The sequence below is a fragment of the Apis laboriosa genome, unplaced genomic scaffold (assembly GCF_014066325.1).
Source record: "Apis laboriosa isolate Shangri-la unplaced genomic scaffold, ASM1406632v1 scaffold151_cov152, whole genome shotgun sequence".
In the NCBI taxonomy this organism is placed as follows: Eukaryota; Metazoa; Arthropoda; class Insecta; order Hymenoptera; family Apidae; genus Apis; species Apis laboriosa.
Window position 1 is genome coordinate 382,477 of NW_025221867.1, and position 26,944 is coordinate 409,420.

The 26,944-nt window shown below is 30.9% G+C and overlaps 1 protein-coding gene and 1 long non-coding RNA gene across 4 annotated transcripts in view; one reads left to right on the forward strand and one right to left on the reverse strand.

The window, feature by feature from the left end:
* The window catches only part of LOC122710736 (insulin-like growth factor-binding protein complex acid labile subunit), a 434,244-nt gene that overhangs the window by 161,019 nt on the left and 246,281 nt on the right, over positions 1-26,944 (reverse strand). The window lies entirely within an intron of this gene.
* LOC122710738 lies at positions 748-22,592 on the forward strand. The gene is made up of 2 exons (XR_006345989.1): positions 748-895; positions 22,148-22,592. It is a non-coding gene; the product is annotated as an uncharacterized LOC122710738 (long non-coding RNA).

Genomic DNA, 26,944 nt, shown 5'->3' on the forward strand with positions numbered 1-26,944 from the left:
TTCTATAGGATTGAACGTTGTCGATCGATTTTTAAGGGAACGATATTGGCAACGCGATCACGTATTATCACAATATTTTTGTAAAATTACAAGTATACACTTGTATTATTCATAACATTAACGAATTGATAAAATTGTATCTTGTCATTCGTAAAATTCCACTAACAATATGTAAAACCTTATTTATCATTTCCTGGAGAATTAACATATTATCTTTTTGTAAAAAAAAAAAATATATGTATATTTTTAAAAACATAAACAGTTATCCTATAATATTTGTCACGTTACGAAATTCTCAAAATCATTATTTAATTTATTAAATCTCAACTATTAAAACTCATCGAAATAGATTGAATTTTTCAATAAAGAAATCCTAACATCAAATATATCGAAACGACATAGTATACGGCTCAATCTAAAGTACAAAGTCTTAAATGAAGTAATGCGACAAGAGCCAAGAGTCATTTTTCATAGCCGGCGAAGAATTGGCTTTGTCTTAATCCAAGTACAACTTAGACCAAATTCTTCTTTGTGTGGCGTGGACGATTTCATATACTCGTCGTGTTATCGCGCGCGTGTTACGTTCTCCAAACCGGATTTAATAAATTAGTCCGCTCCGCCCACGCCCCTTCCTCGTATTGGCCCCATCAATTCCGATGCCAAGTTTTATGCACCGGATATGTGCATACACGCCTTGGCAATATCTAATAGTCCGTGTTAAGACGGCATAAATTGCAGGGTCTTGAAGGAAAAATTTCAGACGATTGCCTTAGTTTTCCTGCGAATCGGTGCCAATCGGTATCGATGGAATTTATATTTGATTTGTTAAGCGCAAATTAATACGAATATTTGAAAAGTGTTCAAGGAAGAAAAGTAACGAATCTCGATAATTAAGGTAATTTTTAATTAATTATAATTATATTATATTAATTATAATAATTTTTAATTAATTAATAACGAAATTAGTTTTTCTTGTAACAGTTTTGTTTGTTAGAAATGATATAGAAGACAAAAATATTATAGGGGAAAAAAATTATTATAAATCAAGTTGTTCAAGTTCAAATCTATTGTATAGAGAATCCATTAAACTTAAAGTTGGAAGCAATTTATATAAAGAATCTTTTTAGACTCGTGTTTAATTTTATCCATTATCAGACGTCACAATTATCTTAAAATTAGAAATTTATTAAAGCTTCAATATTTATTCTATTTATATTATAATTTTGAAATTTCTAGATAAATTATTTCTAAAAAATAGAACTATCTAAATTAAACATAACAAAATATATAAATATTTTTTTGAATTTCACAAACCACAAAATTATATCAGTATGTAAATCACGCATATTTCCATTAAAATTCATCATAATTATAATTTTCATTACGATTTTTAAACGATAAAAACATACAATATGACATGCCACAAACATGACTGTCATCAAACAAAATTAGTTCAGAATGAATATGAACAAATCGGATAAATTTCTCTTAATTCATCGTAATAAATATTCGAAATCGTGAAAATTATTGCCTCAATAGATTTATTTATTTTATTACTTAAATATACAATTTCAATCGAATTAAGGAATTAAGAAATTTATTCGAAGATTCTCGTTTCGCGAAGATTGTTGTTTCGCGATATTCAATATCACGCGTCGTTGCTCGAACCAAGGAGGAAATTTTGATAAAATCACTCGCGCCACTCGACTTGGCAGTTAACGAACCAATCACGACCCTCGTTGAATGATTCGGCTCCCGGTTGTCGAACAAAATATTCTCTCCTCGAACCACAACAATTTTCGCCAACTACATCCCCCTTGCGGCGGATTTTTGTTCCTGGGAACGAATCTCGCGTTAAACGAGATCCACGCGGCATTGAAAATCGCGTGCTGAAAACCCGCCAAACTACTTAACTAATTTCCACCGAAATTGCGAGTTAACGAGCTTTTCCTGCGTAACGACCGGATCTCCTTTTAGAGTCTACCTAGTGAAATAATAAATCAACATTCCTAAGCGACATTCTTGCGATTTGTATCACCTTGATCGCGGGAAAATTTAACATTTCGCCCTTTAATGTGTTTAAAAATTTGTTTAATTTTCTAGTTTAATTCCTGGTATTTTTTAATTTAAGAATATCAGAGTTTAATAATCGTATCGTGTTTAATGATTAAGTAGCCTTTTAACGTAAATAAATTGTTTAATTTTAGCGTTTACTAATAACAACTTGTTGCCAATATTTATTAATTTGAAATTTTAGCCTTTAATTATTGCATGTTTTAATCTTTTTAATTTAGTAATTTTAATATATTGGTGTATACTTTTTTTGATGAATATTTATTAATGTTAGGATATTAAGTTTCCTTGTTATATCCAATAAATTGATTAATTAATAATGAAAATAAACGTAATATATATTTCGTAAGATAAATAAATAATTTTTTTTAATTCTTGCAATATAAGAAATATTTTCAATTTTAAATTGCTAAATTAATTTTAATTTATTTTAACATATATGTTATTACAAAATACATTCTTGTCCATCAAAAATTTTCATTAATAATTGATTCGATTTAATTTTTATGTCAAATTATATTCGCCAATTTAAATTTTTCATCGATAATGAATTTTATTTCTTTTAATATAAATATTTTGAATGTTATATCAATGTTATCAATAATTTTATATGCAATTTCATACATGTCATGTCAGTCCAATTAAACACACAATTCATAATGATATAATTGATGAAAGATTATTTAAAGATTATATAAATTGTATTCAATTATTTAAATTTTTAATTATTTAACTTGCACTTAATTACATTAAAATTTATTATGGAGTAATATTATTCCAAAAGAATCTAATTATTTCAAATCTTATTTATACAATTTAACAGAATGATATTAAAATGTTTCTGTTTAATGTATCATGTTCTTTACAAAACTCATTTCAGTAAGATTCATGAAGTCACTGTTAAATACTTGTATTTAAATTAAATGTTCCGTTTTCTTTGAAGCAAACGCCCTTTGCTCTTGGATATAATAAGTTTTTTCCGCAATGAAGGTTTACTACCAGGGATAACTGTTTGCAAACTGTTTAATTTTCTTTCGCAGACAAACAAATACTATTTATCAAAGTATTTGCCCTTTGAAATTTAATAATATAAAGCGAGAAAATACAATTAGATTATGGAATTGTTTTAGGAATTTAATATTGCATGTAAGAAAGTTATATTTCAAAATATTTTTTAATTTAGAAAAAAATAAGAAATTTTTGATGCAGAAAAAACTTATCACTTTAAATATAATCAAAATTATACATATAAAAATAGAATGGAAATTATGAAAAATATTAAATTATTATTTAATGAAAAACAAATCAGAATCTTTTGAGTTCTTTTTTTTTTAATTTTTATGTCATTCCCATACTACGCTATTATACTAATTCTTAATTCTTAATTAATTCCAATTTTAATTTTAAATTTAATTAGAACATCTGAAAACATACAAAGAGTTAAATCAACACTCGCTTCTCCTTAGCTGTAACCATTATAAGCATTGTTCCTTTGTTATAAGCATGTTGCATGGCTCTCTTCCGTTTCAACTATGTGTCTTCGCATTATGCACACGTTAACCATAATTATTAAATATATATCACGTTAAACGAGTTTGTTAAATGTGTGAATCCATAAACCCAAAAGTTTTAATGCTATTTAATATATATATAAGATTATAATATAATCTTAATTAAAATATTTTCAAAGTTTATAAGTTATTACTTACACATGCGCTCCTCAGAAGAATAATTGCTGATATAAATCACTTACCTAAAACAAAGGAAAAAATTATTAGTAAATTATACATTCAAACGACAGCGAATAGAAATTAATAATTTTAATTAACGAAATTAAACCTGATATAGTGAATTACAAATAAATAATAATTGATATTTTGGAGAGTAATATTTTTGTCATTTAATATTGTAATGATTAATTATTGTATCGCAAAACAATAAACTTTACACAACAAAATTTTACTCAAAATGAAGTACACAACATAATATTTTCCTTTAAAAGATAATTAAATTAAATTGAATCATCGTTACCTGTATTTAATATCGATTTCACAATCGAGCTCTAGAATTCCATCATCCAACAACTTGAATGATAACAAAATAAAAAAAAACAACTTTTCCTTTAACAATTTCAAAAATTACTATTTATTAAAACATTACTCGAAAACATTTCACCGCGACGAAACCACGACTCTGTCCAAGTATTCAAAGTAAAACCTTGTTCGATCCACGAAACCTTATCGCCAGGCCAATAAAACTCTCCCCTCGCGTATCCAAAGTGAATCGCTTATTTCGCATACCTACATACGCAATTCTCGTATGTAACAAAGAATCCCTTTGATACGGAGGAGACACCCGTTTTCCCGTCATTTCCGACGTTTCAGCATCGGCCGTTTAAAAAAGACAAAAAGAAAAAAACTCGAAAATGTTTCGAGCGTGAATCACGGGCCGACGACATACGCGATGACAGCCTCGGTCGGTAATCGTAGAGAGCGCATAACACGAGCGAAGAGGGACGAGGCGAGGGAGCGAGCGTGAGAGCGAACGAGAAAGAGAAGGCGAGCGGTGTAACAGAGTCGGAATTTGGGGTGGCAACCGAGGCTCGATACGCGGGCACAGAGACCGGCCGTGTACATTCGCCGCAGAGGATTTACTGCCAGATAGTCGATTACATGCTTCGCTTGCTTATTGCGCTTTGAACGGGCGAACCTTGCCGTCTACGCGCATAAATGCCGCCTCCGCTTTTCCCTTCATACAACTAAAAGATTCCGCGACTTTTCCGAAAGGGGAGAAAAGCTGTGCACGAATTTCAACCGTTACCCCTCCGTGTCTCCCGTATCTCCATTGTATCTCCGCCTTCTTTTGATTCTTCGTGATTCCCTCTACAGTTATACGGGAGAAAACTCGAATTTTTCTTTTGTTCTTGATTTCCTGCCTGTTTTCTTTCTTTCTTTTTTTTTTTTCTTCTTTCTCTCTAGTTTTTAGTGCAAGAGTGCAAGGGAGGATAGATAGGCAACAGTATCGAAGCTATTGTAGTTTTCACGTTTATTGGAACTGATCAAGGATTAGTTAAATAAAGGGTTAATTGGATTGGATTTCGATGAATGTTTGAGCGATGGAAATTTTGATTTTGTGCTTATCGTGTGTACATTGTGGGTGTATTTGATTTTAATCGATATAGAAGAATTCTTTTCTTCTAATTCAACTAATTTTAAAATTTTATTTCTTCATGCATAATACAAAATGCATTATGTATAGATTTATAGAATATAAAATTTCTTATTAGCTTTTAAATAAGATATATATAAATTAAAAAATATTTACATATATTCTATTTAATATGAAACAAATGTAAACTGTCGATATAATTTTTTTAAACTTTCCTATCAATATTTACTATAATTCTTTCCTCAATTCGAATCTAAACTACTTACAACTCGCACGAATAAATCTGAATCGACATTTTTGCTTTTGTTTATTTTTAGCTTCCACGATCAATTCTCCAAGAATATCCCACGAATATCAACATATCTTTTATCTATATGGCAAAGACACTTTGCGCAAAAATATTTATCTCTCTAACCGACTCAAGATTCTATTATCACTCAATACATCAACGTAATATAAACGCTGATACAAATATAAATATAATCAATTCCTAATGACCGTATTCCATTGTTTGATTTTCTCTTTTTTTCGAGCGGACAACGTAAGAATCCCGGTTTTGGCGTATTCATTTTCTTCCGTGCAGCAGATTCGGTATCAGGCCGCAATCCGGTTGAAATCGCGAATTAAGGACGGGTTAACGAGCTAATGCGCCTTCACTGAAAGGTTCAAGTGAAAGAAACGAAAGGATATACGCTCCGGCTCTGTGCCGGACAGCTTTCACGGGCGGAGTGGAAAAGTCTCGCGTTCAAAGTAAATTTTAATTGCGTGGATAAACCTCGGTTAAAAAGAGGCCTGAATAATTTGCAGTGTACGAAACGAGTGGAAAAGAGTACCATCGTTTTCACCATTAGATCTCGTGCGCAAATATCAACGTATAAATAAATAAGCGAATTGAAGCAACAAGCAATACCATTCGAAACCACTATCAAACCTTTCTTGTGTTCGTGCAAAAGTTTTTTTTTTTTTTTTTTTTTTTTTTCGTTAACGCGTAATCGAAAGCGATATAGGAAAAGAGAATGTTTTTGTTTGATATTCTTCTTTTTCTTTTTTTTATCGAGTATACTTTCAAAATAAAAGAAATGGCAGTTGTTTCTTGTTTTAGAATATTGTAGATAGAAATTCTAGTTTCAAATCTCGATTTCGAGAAAATTGAAAAGTATATATATATATATATTTTTTTTTCTCAAATTAGGTTAAAAGAATTATTTATTATATCAATTATTTATTATATCAATTAATAATTTGTCGAATTTAGAAAATATAACTGGTAAATAATAATAATTATTTTTATTCTTACATGAGGATCTATTTTATAATCAATTTTTTTTATTTTAAAATCAAAGATTTTAATAGATTTTCTTTAAGTGGAGAGAATAATAATTTCGATAAAAGGATTTTCTAAAATTAATTGAACAGTGCAAAAAGCATATACGATTTGTGATGGATGGAACAATGTTCAACTAATTTAAAAATTAATATAGGAAAATATATACAAAGAAATTTTTTCATTTTTTCAAAAATGAAAATTGTGAATATTTAATACAATGTTTGGGGATATATTTTAAACAAAAATTTGTTACAACATATAGAAATAAAAATTGTCGATAGATTATAACATACAAAAAATATTAAGCACAGATTATTTTCAAAAAGAGGTAAAAGTTTTAAATTCATCAATTTAATCTCTAAATTAAATATTTATGAAAGTACCAAAATAGCATAGGTCGAAAAAAATCAGAAAGATGGAACGTATAAAATCGATTGAACAAATAAAATGAATGAATAAAACTTCGTCTGACTTTATTTTAATATTAATAGATTCCTTATTTTTATTAAAAGATATCAAGATACATATAGATAATATAAATTGATATGTAAACATTGTTCTAATTTTTATTATAATTTTTAATAAATTTCTTTTATAAAAAAGTTGCAGATTATTAATTAGAACATCTTACTATTATAAAATTAAAAAATTAATATGCAAATAATTAATTATTTATTCAATTATATAGCGATTTAATTAGATTTTTGGAATATAATTAACAGAATATTTTTCATATATTATTCCAAGCACTATTTTTGTATAAAAATTTGATTTTCACATAATAAAATTATTTATGTAAAATACAGCAATAAATATATCATTCGTTTCTACATCGGCCATTTCAAAAACATTCAATTTATCCAAGGATTTAATTACTCCTTTTAAAATTTCTCGACACTATCTCTATAATACATAACACGTAAATTTGAAAGAAAGGAAAACTGGAGAAATTCAAGCTAGCTTCATTTCCAAGAAAGAATAAATTAAAAGAGTCCTTTGAGCCTCAGTAGAAATCAGTACTCTTAGCAATCAAGAATCCTCTTCAAGAGTCGACCATAAAAATTCTTTTCCCTCCAAAAAAGAAAAAAAAAAAAAAAGAAAAAGAAAAAAAATGAACAGATAAAAAAGAAAATAAAAAGAAACCATATTATCTATTATCCTTAGATTACTACAATAACTTCGTAGGTGGCCACTGTGGCTCCAACATTATTGCACTTATTGCAATTCCAAGGAATGAAAAGATGGCCTGGTATAAGAAGATATGCAAATTGCGGGGGCGGTTAAACGTTCGTGCATTTTAAACGTAATAGGATTTCATCGATTGCTCTTGGTCCATCCTCGTGTGCGCCCTCCTTCTATGCATTTCCAGCACGAGAAAAAAAAAGAAAAAAGAAGAATAGAGGGGATGCATCCCAACAGGACACGATTGTAATAAAGTTCGCATGCGTCTGGCAACCCTAACTGGTTTCAAATGCAAGTGTAACGGCAAATTTACGACCGGTGGCGGGCAGAGGCCGTCAGAATTTTCGTTTTAAGGGCGTCGTTTTAAAAATTGTATCAGCACTGCTTGATCTTATCCCGGGTTTTGTTCGAAATTCGGAGCGGTGCTCGAAATTGCCTAAAATTGATAATTGAAACGTCGTGGAAAATGGTGGCCGCGTATTTCGCCGCGGATACATTCAAATTGAAAACAAAAATTGTGCAACGATAAAAAAAAAGAAAAAAAAAAAAGAGTTGGCGAAAGAGCAACGAAATTTATTAATATACGTGCGCGTTCACTTTTTAGCATCGATCGAATCCGTTTGTGATTTCGAAAAAGTTTTGGATACGATTGAATACGAGAGAATGGAATGTTTGGAGAAAAAGAAATTTCACGATGTAGCGTGGATTAATTTTGATGTGTTATGCGAAATATCTAGAAGAGAAGGAAATATTTTCGAGAACTTTTCAAAGTATCTTCAATTTCTACGTGTCACGTGCAATAAAGTGAAATAATGTTACAACTTTTTCAAGTGCAAATATCGTGTATTAGAAAAAATAATAAAAAGAAAAACATTAATTAATGGATGATATTATGAAAATAAATTCTATTTTCGTTTATTACTAATCTTGTCAAGAACATTTGGATATTTTGATAAAATTAATAGAATTAATTATCTTCATATAAACAAAGTGAACATAATATATTGATTTATTCTTATACAATATCGCAATAACCATACACACAATATTTTATTAAAAAGAACTAACCTATATCCTGCAGAATATATTAAAAGAATATATTAAAAATCTGGAACAGTCTATAAACCGAAATTATATTTTTAAAATTATCGATAGAACCTATTCCATTTACAAGTTCCATTCATTCCTTTGAGACTAATCACACTTTCCAATAATGGGGGATATCACAATACCCAAGGCCAAGATTAACCTCGAAATCGTTCGAAATATCCGACAGAGGGCACGAGGATCGCGCTTAAGTTTCGCAGAGGTCCTCGACTAGTCTCGAAATACGGCGGCGGGGGTGGGGGACAAATAGTTTTCACGTTGCACGGCCGGTAATCCTGTTTACAATAGCTGATTGCAATAAAATTTACATGCACCCGTCCGCTTTGCCCCCTCCACTTCCACGCAGACGCGCCTCTCAAAATTTACATGCTACCTCTCCCCCTCCTCCCTCCCTCTCTCCCTCCCCCCCTATCCTGGTTAAATTCATGCGCCTCCGATCCTCCACGATTTACATTCGCCATACGCGGTTGCGAATTTTATGCCGCGCGTTACGTTCACACGTGCTTTATTTTCCCCGCTTCTGGTCCCTGGTTCAACGCATTTTTACCCCTCCTTCCCCTCCTGTTCGCACTTTCGACCCGATATCCGGATAACGCGCATACGCATACGAGTCTAAATGAAACAGAAAAAAAAAAAAAGAAGGAAGAAAAATAGGTTTCGAATCGGGGGGTGGAAACAATTCGCGATATATATATATATATATATATATATATATATATATATATACATGCTATAGGAGGGAGGAACGTGACACGGAGGTGTAGTGGACGAATCGATTTGCGTTTCATCAACAATGACATTTATTACTCTTTTTTTTTTTTTTAAGAGGGGAGAGGATCGTTTGAGCGGTGTACGCTTAATGGATACGCAATTAAATCGATACCTCGTATTTCGATGCTATTTTAACGCGAGATGTTTGCGTGTATATTTTTTTCCTTTTTTTAATTTCCCTCCCTCCGTTCTTTACTCACCGTATAACAGTGTAACCGTGTACAGGAGCGAGATGAAGGCGTGGGTAACGATTGGGTGATATGTTAATTCAAGGGGGGAAAAAAAAAAAAAAAAGAGAAAAAAACACGATTTACCCCCGCGTTTTTACGACGAGATTCCAGGTAGAAATGACGATGGAAAATGTTTGCCCCGCGTTTTGTTTACTCGACATAAACGCATTTAAATTTCGACCGTAATAAAAAATGGCGCAGGTGCGCAGAATGAAAATTTCGAGCGGGCTTTATAATTTTCCTGGCTGGTGTACGACTATCAAGGGGAAAGAGTAGAAGTGGAAAATTAAACGTGGAAAATAAAATTGTATTTATTCGTCATAGAACATTAGACTAATCTTTGTAACTTTTGTAAAATATTATTGTCCATGAGAGGAGGATAATTTGAGAAAAATTTGTGATAAAAATAAAATTATTCAATTGTCGAATTTTTTTATTTTTGTAATTTACAATAATTATGTGTATTAATAAATATAAATATGAAAATCATATTAAGATGTCTATCTTCATATAGCAAAAAGAATATCCTAATTATTTCTTAACAATACATGTAATTATTTTTCAAATTTAACATTTATTTGAATCTTCTTGTATGTTCTAAGTATTTATAATGAAAATATTATTCCCGAATAAAAAATATGCATAACTATTATTCACATAAAAATATAAATATTCTATTTATAAAATATAAGTATAAATATTCTCTATTTAATTAAAAAAAAATATTCAGACACGCAATATTACAATAGTACTTTTTGAGAAATTTGAATTTAAAATTGAATGCCAAGAATTCTATTAGAACTAGGCACAATGGCAAAATGTAACGAAAGAAAAGGAAACGTCAGTTTTTGCAAAAAGAAATTTTTCAAATGCCTTATAATTACAACCAACACTAAGGAAAGATACGTACAAAAGATTGCGTTCCATGAAACTTGAATATAAGAACCATGCTCGAGACGTATAAATTCAACCTTCGATTCATTCTGCACGCCACAAGGAATCTTTTTCCATTGTAGAATCATAAATCACAAGTAACAGTCTTTCCTCTAGTAGCTCCTTTCAATTATTTTCAACGAATCATCTCGGGCTATTCTTACGCGATCGCGTTGCCGCTTCCTTAAGAATACATCCTTTCATTCATGACGTAGGTATGACCGATTTCCACGTTAAAAGAAAAATTTTATTATTCCCATTATAAATTGTATCTGTCGAAACTTATAAAATGAAACTAGTGAACCGAGATCTATTCTGTCGTTAAAGATTTTCATTTATTGGCTGTTAGAATAGTTATCATAACATTGTTGATTTTAATCTCTAAATTAAATTAAATTTAGAAGTCAAATTTATCTTAAAAATGATTTGAATCGTTCAAGAATTTCTTTGTTGTTAGAACTGTTATTGTTGTTCAATTTATTTATTATGTGTGTATATATAATAGATTTTGGAAAAATCATTAAATATATATACAAATTATTTCATTAATTGCAAATTCAAATGAATAGATTATTACTGAAGTGAAAAAATTCAAAGATTGAAAAAGAAAATGGTAAAAATTTGAATTAAGAATTGTAATGAATTACAAATATTTTCACATGGCTTTAAATAGTAATTCAATTTATTTTGCTTGTAATAATATAATATAAAATTGAATGTTTATGAAAAGTTATCATTCTTAATGATAAAGTAATGATCGATTAAAAGAAATTTGTTCAAATATTCTGTCATACTTATATTTTTTCATTAACGTAACATACATCAATTACCTAATTTGTCTCATTCTCTCTTAAAATTAAAAGGGAACCCGAAAAAAATGTGAAATTCCTCTTAAAAAAGAATTACATTAAATAATTATTTTCTTCCCATTTTTATAATTAACGTAAAAAAATATTTCAACGATATTTCGTTAAAATATTTCATTATTATTCTTACGAAAATAAAATTGCGCATTCATTTCTATTTTTATGTATCTAATTAAAAAGTATGAATATATATATACAAGTATACTTTTATTCGCATTTCGTTTTCAATAATGGTGTCCATCCTTTACATTATTTTTCTACAAATTAATCGATAATTAAATAATAAAAAAAAATAACTGTTTAACATCGTACGAAAGAACTGTTCGATTTTTTTTTTCTCTCAAAAAGGCAACATTTCACTTAATTTCAAACGTCAAAAACATGTCCCGCCTGTAAAAAAAAAAAAAAGATTTTTATCATCGTTCCATCCCGAAATCCCTCTTAATCATCCAACAAATTCAGCAAATTTATCATTATTTGCATAAATCAAAATCACGGATAATCCGGAATATGAATACGAAAAATACGTATTCCCTCGTGATAAAAATCAACGATGATTCGTATTGGTATATAGAATTGGAAAAACACTGTGATGGTCAAAAATTTGTATGAAAAAATTGATTGATCGCTAACGAAAACAACGTAATTGTTTACCGAGGGTGTTCGTTTTAATTAAATTTTCATTCTAATTAAAACGCAAACGGGACTGATGCACGAAATCTTCGTCCAAGGTTTTCGCGTGGAACAAACGATCGACGGTTAATTTCTGTTCCTTTCCTGTGAATAAATCAAGGGATACACGATTTGAAACAATTGGAAAATTTAGCGAGGAGGAGGTATAATACTATAATATAGCGAATGAAAAATAAGAACTCGAAAGGGATTAAACAGAAACCGAAACAACGTTTCCGGAATGGAAACACCTTTTTAATATGTAAATTCCGCTTAATTGTCCTGGATACAGAGATCCAAACGAGTAACAATTGTACGTGGCCTGATGGAACATTGCGATTCAATGTTCTACCAGATATTGATTCTCCCTCTCGTGAAATCATATATATATTTGCGTTTAAAAGTAATAATTTTGAAAAAAATATGAAATTGATATATGAAAAGAATCTTTTCAATATTATTAGGCTATGAAATTCAGAACAGTATTGCATTAATATTTAGAGGAATGAAGTATGGGATGATTTCTTGTGAAAACATAAATGAAGAATATAAAATGTAACTTTTTATTGAAAAATTTAATTTTGAATTATCTTTCGCATTTTTTATACGATATAAATTTTTTAATTAATTTTTTAAATGCGTGCTATATATCTATTTTTTAATTTTCTTTTTTTCTTCTTTATATATATATATAATTTTATTACTATTATATATATATTATTCTTTCAAACTCTCTTATTCAAAATTATTATGATTCAATTTTGAAATGGCTGAATAATTTTTCAAGAAAAAGAAAGAAATTTTAAAACAAATATTACACGTATAGATTTAACAGAAGGTAATCAAGTTCCTGTTGCGTGATCTGTACATTAAAGTCTATTAAGATTTTACTTGTGATGATGTTTGAAATTCGTATGGAATGCCTATTGCAAACGTGAAGTATTGCATTACAAATGCACGACGAGGTCTGTAAGACATGCCTTGAAATGCAAGGTATAGTCATTTTGAATATATATTTTATGTAAATAATCACATATCAAATGATAGAACGTAAACAATATAAAATAAATACAAATAATATCATATCGCTAGTATTAATTAAATATATAAGAAAATTTTACCATTATTGTTATATAAAAATAAATATATAAGTACAAGCTTTTTATCAATAGATATATGAAAGGATGAATGAAATAAAATTATGTTGCTTATTTTCATCTTATTTTGAAACTATAGAATCTGAATTGCATTGTTATATAAAAAAGAAATATTGTCTTTGTTATTACATAAAATATCAATTGAATATAATTATATAATTATATAATTGATATTATTATATATATAATAATATCAATTGAATATAATAATATAATTTATCTATAATTTTTCTATCTTATTAATTTTCATATCTTCTTAAAATTATAATTCTTTTAAAAAAAATTGTTTGATTTCAATATTTGAAAAAATCTAATAATTTTTTATTCTATCAAAATTTTTAATATGAGATTTTAAATGCGCATATACGCTCAATGAAATCTTTATGAAATTTGACTTCTTTAAAAGAAAAAGTATACGAAAAAAAAATTCGTTTTACTAATTTTTCATAATCAAATATCGAACAGCAAAATTCTTTGAATAACGCATGCATAATACACATACTGTTTTTAGATTAAATACAGGAGTTTTGCAGCGTTAAGAAGAGGATTGTTGGATTGCTTCGTATAAAAAGTTAATTGAAATTGAGGAATACAAAGGTGGGTATATATATATGCAGCATTGCAAAACATGCACGAAAAGAAGAAAAGACGTAGAACAATCGTACGAAACGTTGGAAAGGCGTTTTTTCCTTTTTTTTTTTTTTTTTTTATCTCTTTTCATCACACGCCAAATTAATATTACGCGAATACTTTTAATGCTAACCAGAAAGACACGTTCATATTTGTAATGAGAGCAGCACGCGAGAAGTTACCCCTTTGATGGAAATTTATTTGATGTGTAACCGAGTTAATTTGAAGGCTAGAGAAGTAAATTGCTTGTTGAGAATTAAAATGTAACCGACTCGAAAAAAATTAATTTATCTAAAATGTAAAAATACAATTAATTCTGTGAAAAGAAGAAAAAAAAAACACAGAATTTCAAAGCTAGTGTTACACAGACCTAAAAGCATTTCATACGTTATTCACAAATTTCCTCGTACTCCGCGCGAAACACGAGGATTTCTAACGTTTAACTAGAAATTAAACATAATTGACCGCTGCCTAGTTGAAACAACGTAACTAACAACGTAACTGCAACTAAGAAAAATTTTTACAACAAATTTTCACTCTTCTCTAATAAAGAAGATATTAAAATAGAATTACGAATATATTTAAAAAAAACACATAATATCATTTTCAAGCTTTTCATTTCAACTAAGAAAGTATACTAAATAACTGTATCGACTAATAAATAACTAGATCTTCCCTTCAACCCTAACACAACTAACAAAATTTATCACTCAAATATCCAACTATCGACATAAAATCAAAACTGATCTAAACAATTCAATTTCATAATCGAATGAAAATTTACAATATGAACAAAAAATTCAATATACCACAATATACCTTCCAGACTAAAATGCAACTCATGATATATCAATTCGAGGTATCGATCATCCTCGATCTCTCTACGTTTGTTATAAAAGTTGGTGAAACGGATTAGGAGAGCAAAGGGATAAGCACGTCACTCGAACTTGCTCAAACACCAATTCGATATAGCGTTGCAAGAGAGGGCGCGAGTGGAGAAGCGAGGCGAAACAAAATAGCTCGTGGAGAAAATGGAAACGCTTTGGAGACCGATCCTACTGCTAACTGCTCTTACTAATAGGTAGCCACTGCTACGAATAAGTTTCGTCCACAATCCCCTCTCCCTATTTACTCGAAGGATTAAAAGTAACGCGCGGAAGAGAGGGGAGGAGGGGAGTGAAGCATCAACAAACCCTCCCCTCTCCCTCCACCTTCCTTCGTCTTTCGACCTGGACGTAAACAGGTGGAACATGCGCAAGAACTAGGGGGGGAAAGGAGGGACAGGGAATGGCGGGGAATCCGGCGTGTTTACCCGCGGGTCACGGACACACGATGAACAAGAGCGCGATACAGGATGCGAATCCTATATTACGAGCAGCCAGGCTGTTGCCTCCGCTTCTTGCGCAACGTGCATAGAAGCATAATGGGCGTATAGTGGTTGGCTGACTGTTACATTATTAAGTAGTTGAGTGCACGTTGGCCGCGAAGTGCTGTCAGCCTCCATTCAGATGGGAGCCAAGCAAAACCAGTAATTTTGCGCCGTTCGTGGGTGGAGCTTTTTCCAACCGGACGATTTATGACACGTGATCATCATTCCGGCCAATTTTTAAATAGATTATTGTTCAGCGGAAAGGTAGCATCCTTGATGATTTTCCTTTTTTTTTTTAATATATCGTCAAAGTTATCGGTTATCCGTGGAATAGTTTTGAGATGAAGATTTTATTTTTACGAGAACTATTTTTTGAAACAGTTTGGATTAACAGTTAAGTAGGTCGGGTTAGCTTTAATCAGGTTTATCGAATAATATTTTTAATTTTCCATTTGAGGTAAAATTGGAATTCGGATAAATTAATTGATATTATCAAAAATTTATTTGATTTCTTGCTTCGTGGTTTATATTGGATTCAGGTTAGTGGCGTTTTTAATGAACAATATCCGCCATGAAGCGAAACCCTCGCTATTCGATGCGATGAATATCAAAAAATATTCTACCTATATACCTTCATCTCGTCCAATTTTAAATAGATACGAGATATTAACGATCGGATGCATGGAAACGAGGCAAACAGTGTTTCGTATTATGATACACGTAATGCGGCTTGCTACTTTCTCTGGGTTGCATCGTCTCGCGTTATCTGTCCCAAGATTGGATCACGTTGGGAGGAAAAACGTTTATTGGATTTACGAGGGATTGAAGAGGAGGGGTACGAATTCCGGGCATTGACGACAACGACTCGTTGAAGGATAATGGTGTTTGGTTGTTGTTGATCGATTCGCAGGTGACTCACTTTCCTTGAAGTGGTGAGGTGAGGATAGGCGAGAGCTAGGATAGACGTGGTAGGTGTTGGAAATTGAATGGATGTACGGATTTTTTATTGGTTGTAGAACGGATCAAAAATTCAAGGGAAAACACGTTCGGCTGATGGGAAAGTCGGGGGTGAAAAGAGGAGCGGAATAAACTATTAGAGAGAAGTGTGCTGGGGATTTTAGGGAAATTACTTTGTTGAAGGATGTTCGGAATTTAAGATCTGGATTTATGTATTTATATCATGTGATTAATCGATGACAAAATTTTATCACGATACTTTTTACACGAGAATTTGAGAAGAGATAATAAAACAATTGTAGAAACTTCGATATGATATTTATATGATACATTTTGATAATTTTATATCAAATTTAATTTATTTATTGCTTAATCGATCTTTTAAAATAAACGAATAAAATAATTTTAATTTTGTTTTTTTTTTGATGACAAATATAAAAAACCATACAAAATTTTAAGCAAATTACTTTTTATAACATTTCTTGTACCTTTTTTTTACTATTAAACACTGTTTCAAGTAAAATACACGAAAGTTTCCGTATAGTTCATAAACGTGTAAAATCATTGGACTTAAAAAAATAGCCGTAATTTCGTTATTGCGACGAATTTTAATAAAAAAAGTCTTAGAGGAATGCTCTAAAAAAAAAACTAATACTGTATTTTTGCATGAAAGCTTTGAAAAATCAATTTTTCAATATATATGTATATATCGTCCTATCAACTTGCCTCGTTTTAGATTCAAAGTTAGAGAATTTCCTGACAAAGTTTCTCTTTATCGCTTTCGTTCTACATGGTTGGCAGCAGGCGAGTGAAACCAAGTGGCGATGTCTTCCAATTAAGAAAATTATGTCTCCACTTCGACATAATTATTCGCTTCGTAGTTGGATAAACACGATGAAAGAGTGCCAATCACATTCCACGAGACATTTTGTTACGTTTCGTTGAAGATAGAAGAGAGAAGAGAGTCGAGAGTCGAGAAATTTGAGTATTTCAGCGTGTGAAATATTCCTGATAAACTAAGATTAAAACTTTGAATTATGTAAAGCGATAGAAAAATGTAAAAAAAAAAAAAAAAAAAAAAAAATTAGAGAAAATTGATAGATTTAACGGATGCGTTAAAAAAAGTCTTTTTTTTTTTTTATTGAAAATTCGAGAAAAAAAGAAAGATCTATTAATAATCTGATGCTGGTAAAGGACAGAGTATTCGCAGAGAAAAAACAAAACCTTGGCTTTTATTAAGCTTCATGAGTGGTATTGGAGAGCCTTTAATCGTCTTTATGCGTTCGTGAATTTTTAGTTTAAAAGCGGAGTTTGATGAATATCGCTTTTTCAATAGATTCTATATGTGAATTAATAATGTGGACGTGGCATGAAATATGTGAAAAAAAATGTTTCGAATGATAATTTAAAGAACAGATGTGAATCGTCAGTTTATTAAAGAGGAAAGAATAAATAAAAATATTATAATTGAATAAATGAAAAGTATTTATAAAAGAAATTATATTATTAAATTGATAATTCTGTAATATATTTATGTTATGATACAAAATATTATTAAAAATATTACTAAAAAATATTAAATTAAGGCGTGAAAATCTTTGTATTTTATCACGTTAAATGAATTTAAAATTTATATGTATAAATATAAATATGAATAATTATATATACGAATACTAAATTTTTGCATTCAAAAAAATATTATTTATTTTATTATCTAAATATAAATTTGAAGAATGATAAAACGAATTATAAAAACACTAATAAAGATACTTATTTATCGTAAAATAAAATCGATATTTAAAATCATAATTTTTTTAATAAATCTCAATCTAATTTTTATTATCAAATCAAAAAAAACATTAAATTTTCGTTTATTTTAAAGTTGAATAAAGAGATTTCAATTTTCTTTAAATCTATCGTGGATTCACTCGAGAAAAAAATTGTTCAAATATCTTTACAATCGATCGAATTATTCAAATTTTTGAAAAGAAAAGTATCTATCAAAGAAAAAAACCAAGAATAGAAAGTAAAACTTTCACGAGTTCAGATTAATTTTAATTTTGATTGATTTATTTTTCTTTTTTTTAAATTTTCACAATTTAAAATATCGAATAAAACTTTTCATCGAATATAGGACTTTAATTACACTTATTACGCACGTGTAAAATACTTTCAATTATTCGAGGGTGCGAACGTTCCAAAACGATCGACACGATGATTCACGTAAAACAATCTCGTTGTACCTTATTAAATTCTAATTATCGGTATCTCTCTCTCTCTCTCTCTCTCTCTCTCTCTCTCTCTCTCTCTCTCTCTCTCTCTCTCTCTCTCATTTATGAAAAGGGAACGAGACGCGAAATGAAAGGAAACATCGACATTCCGGCAATCTTATTAAAGGAATTCACGGCAATGAAAGCACGGATAATGGAACATGGGGGGACGATGTAGTTCGGGACAATTGCGGGGAGCAATTAATCCTGTCCACGACTCGGATAACTTGAATGCAACTTCTGCCCTGCCACCTGTCTCTTTCTCGACCTGTCTCCTTTTTTACGCGCAACCTGGAACGTGATAATCCCTTTGTGGGGATACGTGTATGCGTATAATAAAGGCTCGGTTAAAACAGGGATCTTGGAAAAGAAAAAAAGAAAAAAGAAAATCTTCTTTCATCGATGAAATGAAAAGAAAATCGAGATTGGGATCTGTTGGAAGGATATCTCTGACAAGTAATAATGTTCGTTTCCAAAATTTTGGAAAATGAAGAAAACTGAGATTCTCTCTCTCTCTCTCTCTCTCTCTCTCTCTGGCTTTCTAGATTTGTTTTATAAAAAATACAAAATGGAACGAGTAAAGTAATAATTTTAGTGAAAGATAAAAGTTGAATAATTTCGAATGAAAAATAAAAAAACACAATTTAATTAATTTCTTGAAACAAATCAACAAGTGTTACATCATAATTATAATAAATACGATTCCTAGCTAGATTGAACGAATATATACACAACGCACATTTTTAAATAGCATTACAATACTCTTATTTATCGAAATAACGATTCATACCAACAGAATTTCATCAGAATCGAAATTCGAATGCAAAAATCTATATATTTTAAAGAACACTTTTTATCAACATCAAACTTATCTTTAGCTCTTATATACCAGATGCAAAACGCATCGTATATTTCTATATGTTACGGTCCCTCTTAGTACGTCGCATTAAAGTTCACCATTTCCGCCATTTTGTCGCACGTCTCTTCTTCCTCTTCTTCTTCTTCTTCTTGAACGAGTTCCTCGTGCCTCGTCATCGTACAAGTGGATACGCCGCGAATGCAACAGCGTCTGGGAATCTTGGTCGAACGAGGGAATCGCAACTTTTTTTCAAAGTGCGTTCCACGACGGGTATTTAAGTGACACGCTCTATCCACGGGGAGGAGAGATTCCTTCTGGTTTAACGCAGGGAATCCAAGCGCATCGGGAGAAATCGCGCTGCACCGAGCGCGCTTTCCAATGGAAATTCAATCCCACGAGCACCAGCTGGGGAATAGTTCCCAGGCACAGAGTTTTTGCCTTTTAAACCGGCATTCTTGAGACTCTAGGATTAATCCTTTTGCTACTCCGCGCTGCTATTCAACCGTAATCTTCATTCCAGATTATAAGCAATGTTTGAAATTTATGCTTGCGTAGAATAGAGCTCTTAAAGTCACGTTTAAATTATCACGATTTCTTTGGAATTCTCTAAAAGGTTCCACTTATTTTTATTTATAAATTTATTTTTATTTTTGTTTTATTGTTTTATTTTTATTTTTTTGTTTTTAAATTTATTATTATTTTTATTTATAAATTATTGACCAATTATCAAATGTGTGTTTAGAGATTGTATATTAGGTAATATTTAAAGAGTTGTACGTTATTCGGTTTATATAAAAATCGATATGTATCCGATATAAAATCTTCTGAGCGATGTTATTATGCAGTTTTAGCGTTTATTCATTGCTCTAATTAAATTCTCAGAAGAAATATATATATTATTTCAATATCATTATTTTAATTTCATTATTATTAATTTTAATAATTTTAATATCATTATTTTACTATTCAATATTATATTTTATAGTTATTACTAAAGTATAATAATAATATATATAGTAAGAACATTTCATGTTCTTGAGAAAATATTTATTACATCCTCATAGAATATATGTATATATCTACATTTCTACGTTTCGTGGAGATACGTCACGATATTCACCTATATTCACAATGATAAATATATATTATAAAAATATGATACAAATTTTTCTCAAAAGTTTGATCTGGAAAGCAAGGATAAGCAACAAGACAAAAAACGAAAACGCAGATTTTCACTAGAGCCAGAAGAGAAACATACATAGCGGTAAATTGTAAAACATCTGAACGAAACGTGTTCGAAAAAAAAATAATTTAAAAATTTGATTTAAAAAAAAAAAAAGTAAACGGAATCACGAGGAATTCATTAAAAGTGAATATTGTTTTTGTGAACGAGAAAAAGAAAGAGGTGGACGGGAAAGTAGAGAATAATTAACGATCGATCACATTGAAATTTGTCGATAACCCGTGTTCCTGTAGTTGATTGAACGAAAACCATCAGGAACGCCTAAATGTTTCTATTTCCTTGCCGAGGTAAATTGTTGTGCACGAGGCGGTTTCTATGTCGCGTTGAATCATACCGCGCGCTAAAATTAGATGCGGTTCGAGCGGTTTAACTGCGGTTCGCGCTGTGGATGGAAAATATGTCTCACCTGAACGAGCAGTTGGCGTGGTTAAGATGTTAATACGGTTCGATTAGATAAAAATAATTCTCCTCCCTTGGAGGAGATGGAATATTCTTATGAAAGAGTATTTTTAGAGGCGAATAATAATAAATTTCGATAAAGAATCGATCCCCCTTTTTATTTTTAATGTCTATGGATATATTTTGCTTCTGGAGTTCATTATTCGAAATATGCAATTTATACAATTTCTTTTAATTCATATTTTTTATTTTCTTATTAGAAAAATACTGATCATAAGGTAAATAAATAAAATAAATATAATAATATGAATTAAATAGAAATTAGAAACTTTCATGAAATAAAATGTATAATATAATTTATCACAATTTGCAAGATGTATATTGACCATTTTGCAAATCACTGAATAAAGATTTTATATGAAATCAGAGATCTATATAATAATTATACAATACAAAAGAATAGTAAATTATATATTAAAACATTAAAATAAGATTCATTACCTATATATAGATGTTTATATACTCGTAAGATATTTTTAAAGAATCAATTCTAAAAGTCAAAATAAATAATAAAGAAATTAATACACACAATTTAATTTTATAGAATTAGATCTCCCTCATATATTTGATTCCATTTCATCTAAATTAAATTTAAATTATTTATAATTGAATAACAATCTTTCTGTTTATTTACTTCATAAGAATTAAAAATTAATCCTCAAAAAATATCAACATCCAATACTTAATATAAATCATACGTACAATTCATTCCAAATCTGATCTACCAAAAATCTGTTACATTCCCTCTCCATACATTCCTTGTGTACTATAATTAAAAATACCACTCGTGAAATAACGTGAACGTTTCGAGGAAAGTCCAAATTGAAAGCCACGTAATATGAGAAAATAATAATGTCTTTGAACTGTCTTGTAGGCGAGGAGGCATCGACATCCCCCAAAGGGGCATGGTCATCGGGGAACAAAGAAATCTTTGCAAGGGCAAAGAAAAGAGGCTCCTTCCTTAAATTCCATTCCGATCGATTGGCCACAATTACAACGAAGGGGCCAACCAAACTCAAACCGATATTTATCATGGCCGGCGAACGAATAATATCACGAGCAAGCAGCACAGGAAACGACTGGACTAGAGCCTCGTTGCATCAATTACGGATATCCATTAGCTTAATTAAGCTCCGTGACACCCGTGTAGAGAGGCACGGTCAAAGCGAAGAGAAACGATGGAAAAGGGGTGATGACCGCTAGAAAGGGGTAAAGGAGAAAAATGCATTTTCGATTATCGCATTCGCAACAGTGAGAGACGATTCAACGCCACTTTAGCGATGTTTTAAAACGTAAATAAAGTATTTGCGCTTCTTAAATGTTTTTGCCTATCTCTTTCTAATATATTCGTGTATGATTTAATATTTTTATCGTTGGTAAATATAAATTGTTTTTTCGATAGTGGAAATAAAATAAAAATAAAAATACAATGAAAATAAGAAAGAAGTTAATGACTCGGTTTCAAAAAAGTTACTGTGTTAAATTGTAAATTTTTGTACTTTTTTACCATACCATTTCTTCATTTAATAATATTTTTATTTAAAAAGTGTATTATTCTTGAAATCCTGAAGTTTGTTGAATATATTTTTCACAATATACAGGACGAAAATTTGAAAAATTATTTTCGAAAGAATTAAATTTCGAACGAATTAATAATCGAAATTTATTACAATTTTATTATTTCGTGCGAATGATCGATACAAATATCTTACACTGGACGAAAAAGGCAGCCTCGAAAAAAACTTTTGACAAAAGCAAAGTACAAGCTCTCTCGGTCGGTCTTATGGGAAATTACACGATGAGCTTTGCGGATTACGGTAACCTCGTCTCGGTAACCCATCTCCGTTCCCGGGGCTTCCTCGCCCTTCAGCGCGTGAAACTCCTTCCCTTTATCTCCACCCACCCACACACCCCTTCTCAACCTACTCTACTATCCATCCAGTTCTATCATCTCTTAACGCCTGCCACGTTAAGCGTATTCGAAAGGTATTGATGCGACGCTTAAGCAAACGTGATCGTGATAGGAAGAGACAAAGAGAGAGAGAGGGGGGAGAGAATGGGAGATGATAAATTTGAAGATCAAGTCGAGACGATAGCTATCTCAAATTGGTTGTCTAATACGAGGTAGGGTTTGGTTTCAACTGTAATCGTTGAAGGAATAAATATTTCTTCCTTCTGGAAAAATTGGATTAATAAAAGGGAGTAAATATTTAAATATATGTATATATACATGTACATGTAGCAATGGTTATGATAATTTTGTTCTTGATATATCTTTTTTTCTTAAACGATGATCTGATATAAAGAAATAATTGTTATTATCCTATTATTATTGCTGCAAAAATATGTAGATATAAAAATATGTACCTGGCCTTTTTATCACGAAAACAAATGGAAAATTTAAAAAAATCTTTTCAAATATTTGCTTTCTATTTTCTCGCCCATTTATGATATAAAAATCAGAAAGGAATATCGTCAATGAACACGTTTAAAACATACAATATTTGCGAACAAATCAAGATTTATCGATAAACTAATTTTTTTTTCAAAAAATTATCAAAATGAAAGATATAATAATGAAAGATATAATAATTGCAACAGTATCATTGATATACATTCTAATTAATTAATTAATTTTCGACGTGTAGAAAGAACAATCAATTTCCACGAATATCGGCGAAATTCTATTTTCTCATAGCGAATCTTCAACCGATGGCACTTGATTAAACGTACTTTCTGCTCGGAAACGAAGCCGAGAGTCGAGTAGTTTGAACATCTCCGATGCTTAACCTCAGTCATTTCAAGCATCCTGCATCCTAGTAGCATTGTCCTCGTAGAGCATCGATCGATGAGAGTCGGTCAGCACAACATACATTTTGAGAGTCGGATGTTTGATCGAGATAAATGCACCACTTTGCCACCACCGAAATCAAAATATCGAGGGAAACGATTTGACCCTCGCACTTTCCACGAATAATTGTTGCAATTTTAAAACGCGAATGATAATAATATTGGCGCATTATGTTCGCCTCGATAATAGAAAAATACCCGTTGCTCTCGATCGATCGAACGAGCGAGGAAGATTTCGATTTCATTAATGAAAATAACGTTCGATATTTTCGTATGAAATGACGTAAATAAGCTATAAATAAAATTAAACAAAATTCTATACGTACGAATTTAATTCATCCTGTTAAAAAATCTTCATATACGATATAAAATATTCGACAATTTAAAGAACACTATAGGAATAATATGAAAAAACAAATAATTTAAATATACTTCGTGTAACAGATTATGCAATATATCGATTAAGAACTAAAGAAATTTAAATAGAACAATTTTAACATCGTCATCAATATAACTCCTCGAAAGAAGATTTCCAATTTTTATTCAATCAATCTTCAAATATTAATAGAAATCCAACTGTAATTAATTCTAATTAAACAACAATAACAATATTCCTATGAATACTCATACGTAGAAACTGGGAAATTGGGACGAAAATCAAGCCAGCTGATCCCCTCCGAGTCGTCGACGCATCAATCGGAGGAAAAGGAAAGGAGGAAGAGATCATCCCTTTCAAACGCAATTACAACCGATGGTACACGATAGTACACCCCCTCTTCGACGAAACTTGAAACGACGAAATGATCCCCCATTAAACCTTCTTTCGCACCGACTATCCTCGATATTTAACCCTGCCCAATTCCAGCCGCCCTGCACACTGGGAGGGGGATGTTTTCGCAATCTAGGGCGTGGCGGGGGTCGAGGGGAAACGGGAGAGCAAAACAGAAAAGGAGAAACGGGAAAAACAAATAGAGAAGGGGTGGAGGAGGGAAAAGGAGAAGGCAGAGCGTGTTGGATATAGGGTCCTCGCTCCTTCCTCGAATTCGATCTGTGGTCTAAGCCCTTAATACCTGCTTATTCGCTCGCCTGGAAGAGGATCCCGAAGAGGTATCTAAACTTTTCGAATGTTCCTCCTGAAGAGAGCTAAACGGCGAACGATTTCGTAGCTGCGAAGGCGGAGGGAATACTTCTTTTGATCCATTGACTAAGTCACGGCAATCGTCCGAGAGTCGACGGTACATTTTTCCCGGGGATTCTACTTAGGGAGGCGGCTACTGTATATTGGCGTCTCTGTTTGAAGTGTGCGCCCGGCTGAAAACGTAAGTAAAGTGGATCCTTGTTTGACCGAATTTCGAACACTGGAAGGAACTAATTCGGAATGATCCCCGCCCGATTTTATCGTATTTCGAGGGGATTGTAAAGAGATGGAAATAAACGAGAGGCGAATACAAGATCTTGAAATAATGTTCCTTTTCTTTCGTTATTTGTTTGTGTTATATCTTCAAGATGAAATTATTTTAGAGGTAAAGAGAAAAAATTCTGTGAAAAAGATGTATTTATTATAGTCATTTGACGATTACATCGAGCGTGAAAGGATTAAATAAATGTTTGTACAGTTAGTTTAATGTTTTTATTCGTACCTATTCTTTGCAGATAAAAAAAAAAGAATATCTCATATTTCTATGCCTTTTCTTTTACAAAGTATCCCAAAAATAAGAGATCAAGAGAGTTTAATTGCAGATTCGTGAGGTAATTTCAACTTTTTCCTTTGTAAAAATATTCGTTTCGTAACGAGTTATTAACAAAGAAAAAGCAGCAATCATGCCAAGTAGTGTTGGGTATGAATCAACGAATACATCGAATATATTCAAACAAAATTATATTAAATTATATTTCATGTGTAAATTTACTATCCATGTACGAATAAATTTACGAATTTACTTGTTATTTAAAATGAATAATGAATAAATTGTGATTCAAACATACGTTGTTCGTTCGATAAATACAAAAAAATAATATCAAAAAAATAATCTCTTCTCTATCCATTTTTTTTTATCCTCGATATCAATTATTCTCGAAAAAACGAACGTGTTTCGTCGAAAAACGATTTTCGCAATTTTTAAGCATATATCCATACGTATATCCGAAATGACGTATTCCAAACACTGTTCAAACTTCGACACACGCGCGCAAACAAGAATTACGCTTTTCGAAGATCGGGACGGAATGCTAGTTTCGCTTTGTTTGCCGATCATTACGTAGCGATAGATCAAATTTGACACGATATCCATCCCGTATAAATGTCAAAATAATGCATACGTAAGCTGATTACTCTCGAAAAGAAGATTACAGTTTGTCTGTTTATTTGCACTAACGTTCATTCTCCCTCTACAATTTTCCGTTGACGCGACGTAACTGTTTTTATCTCGCTTTTTTTTTTTTTTTTACAATCGTGCACCGCAACACTCGCGGATTTTTCATTACAACGAAGGTTAAAAACGTTAAAAAACGTCCCACGATGCACACAACGAGTTCACGAGCGTATTCGTTTATCTACTGTCACGATAATGCGACCATAACATTAAGCGATGTTACATGTTGCGGGGGGGAAAAAAAATAAAATATTTCACGAGCATTTAACGTCATACATTTCGTCCGATGAAACAAATAAAATCATGTTTATTTTCGTTGGATGAAAATGAAAATAATAATAATAATAAATATAATTAACAAATAATAACGAATCTTTTAATTAAATACGAATGTCTTTGGCCATCAATTGTTTGTTATTATAGCAAATTTTTGTTTAAAATTGCTTTCG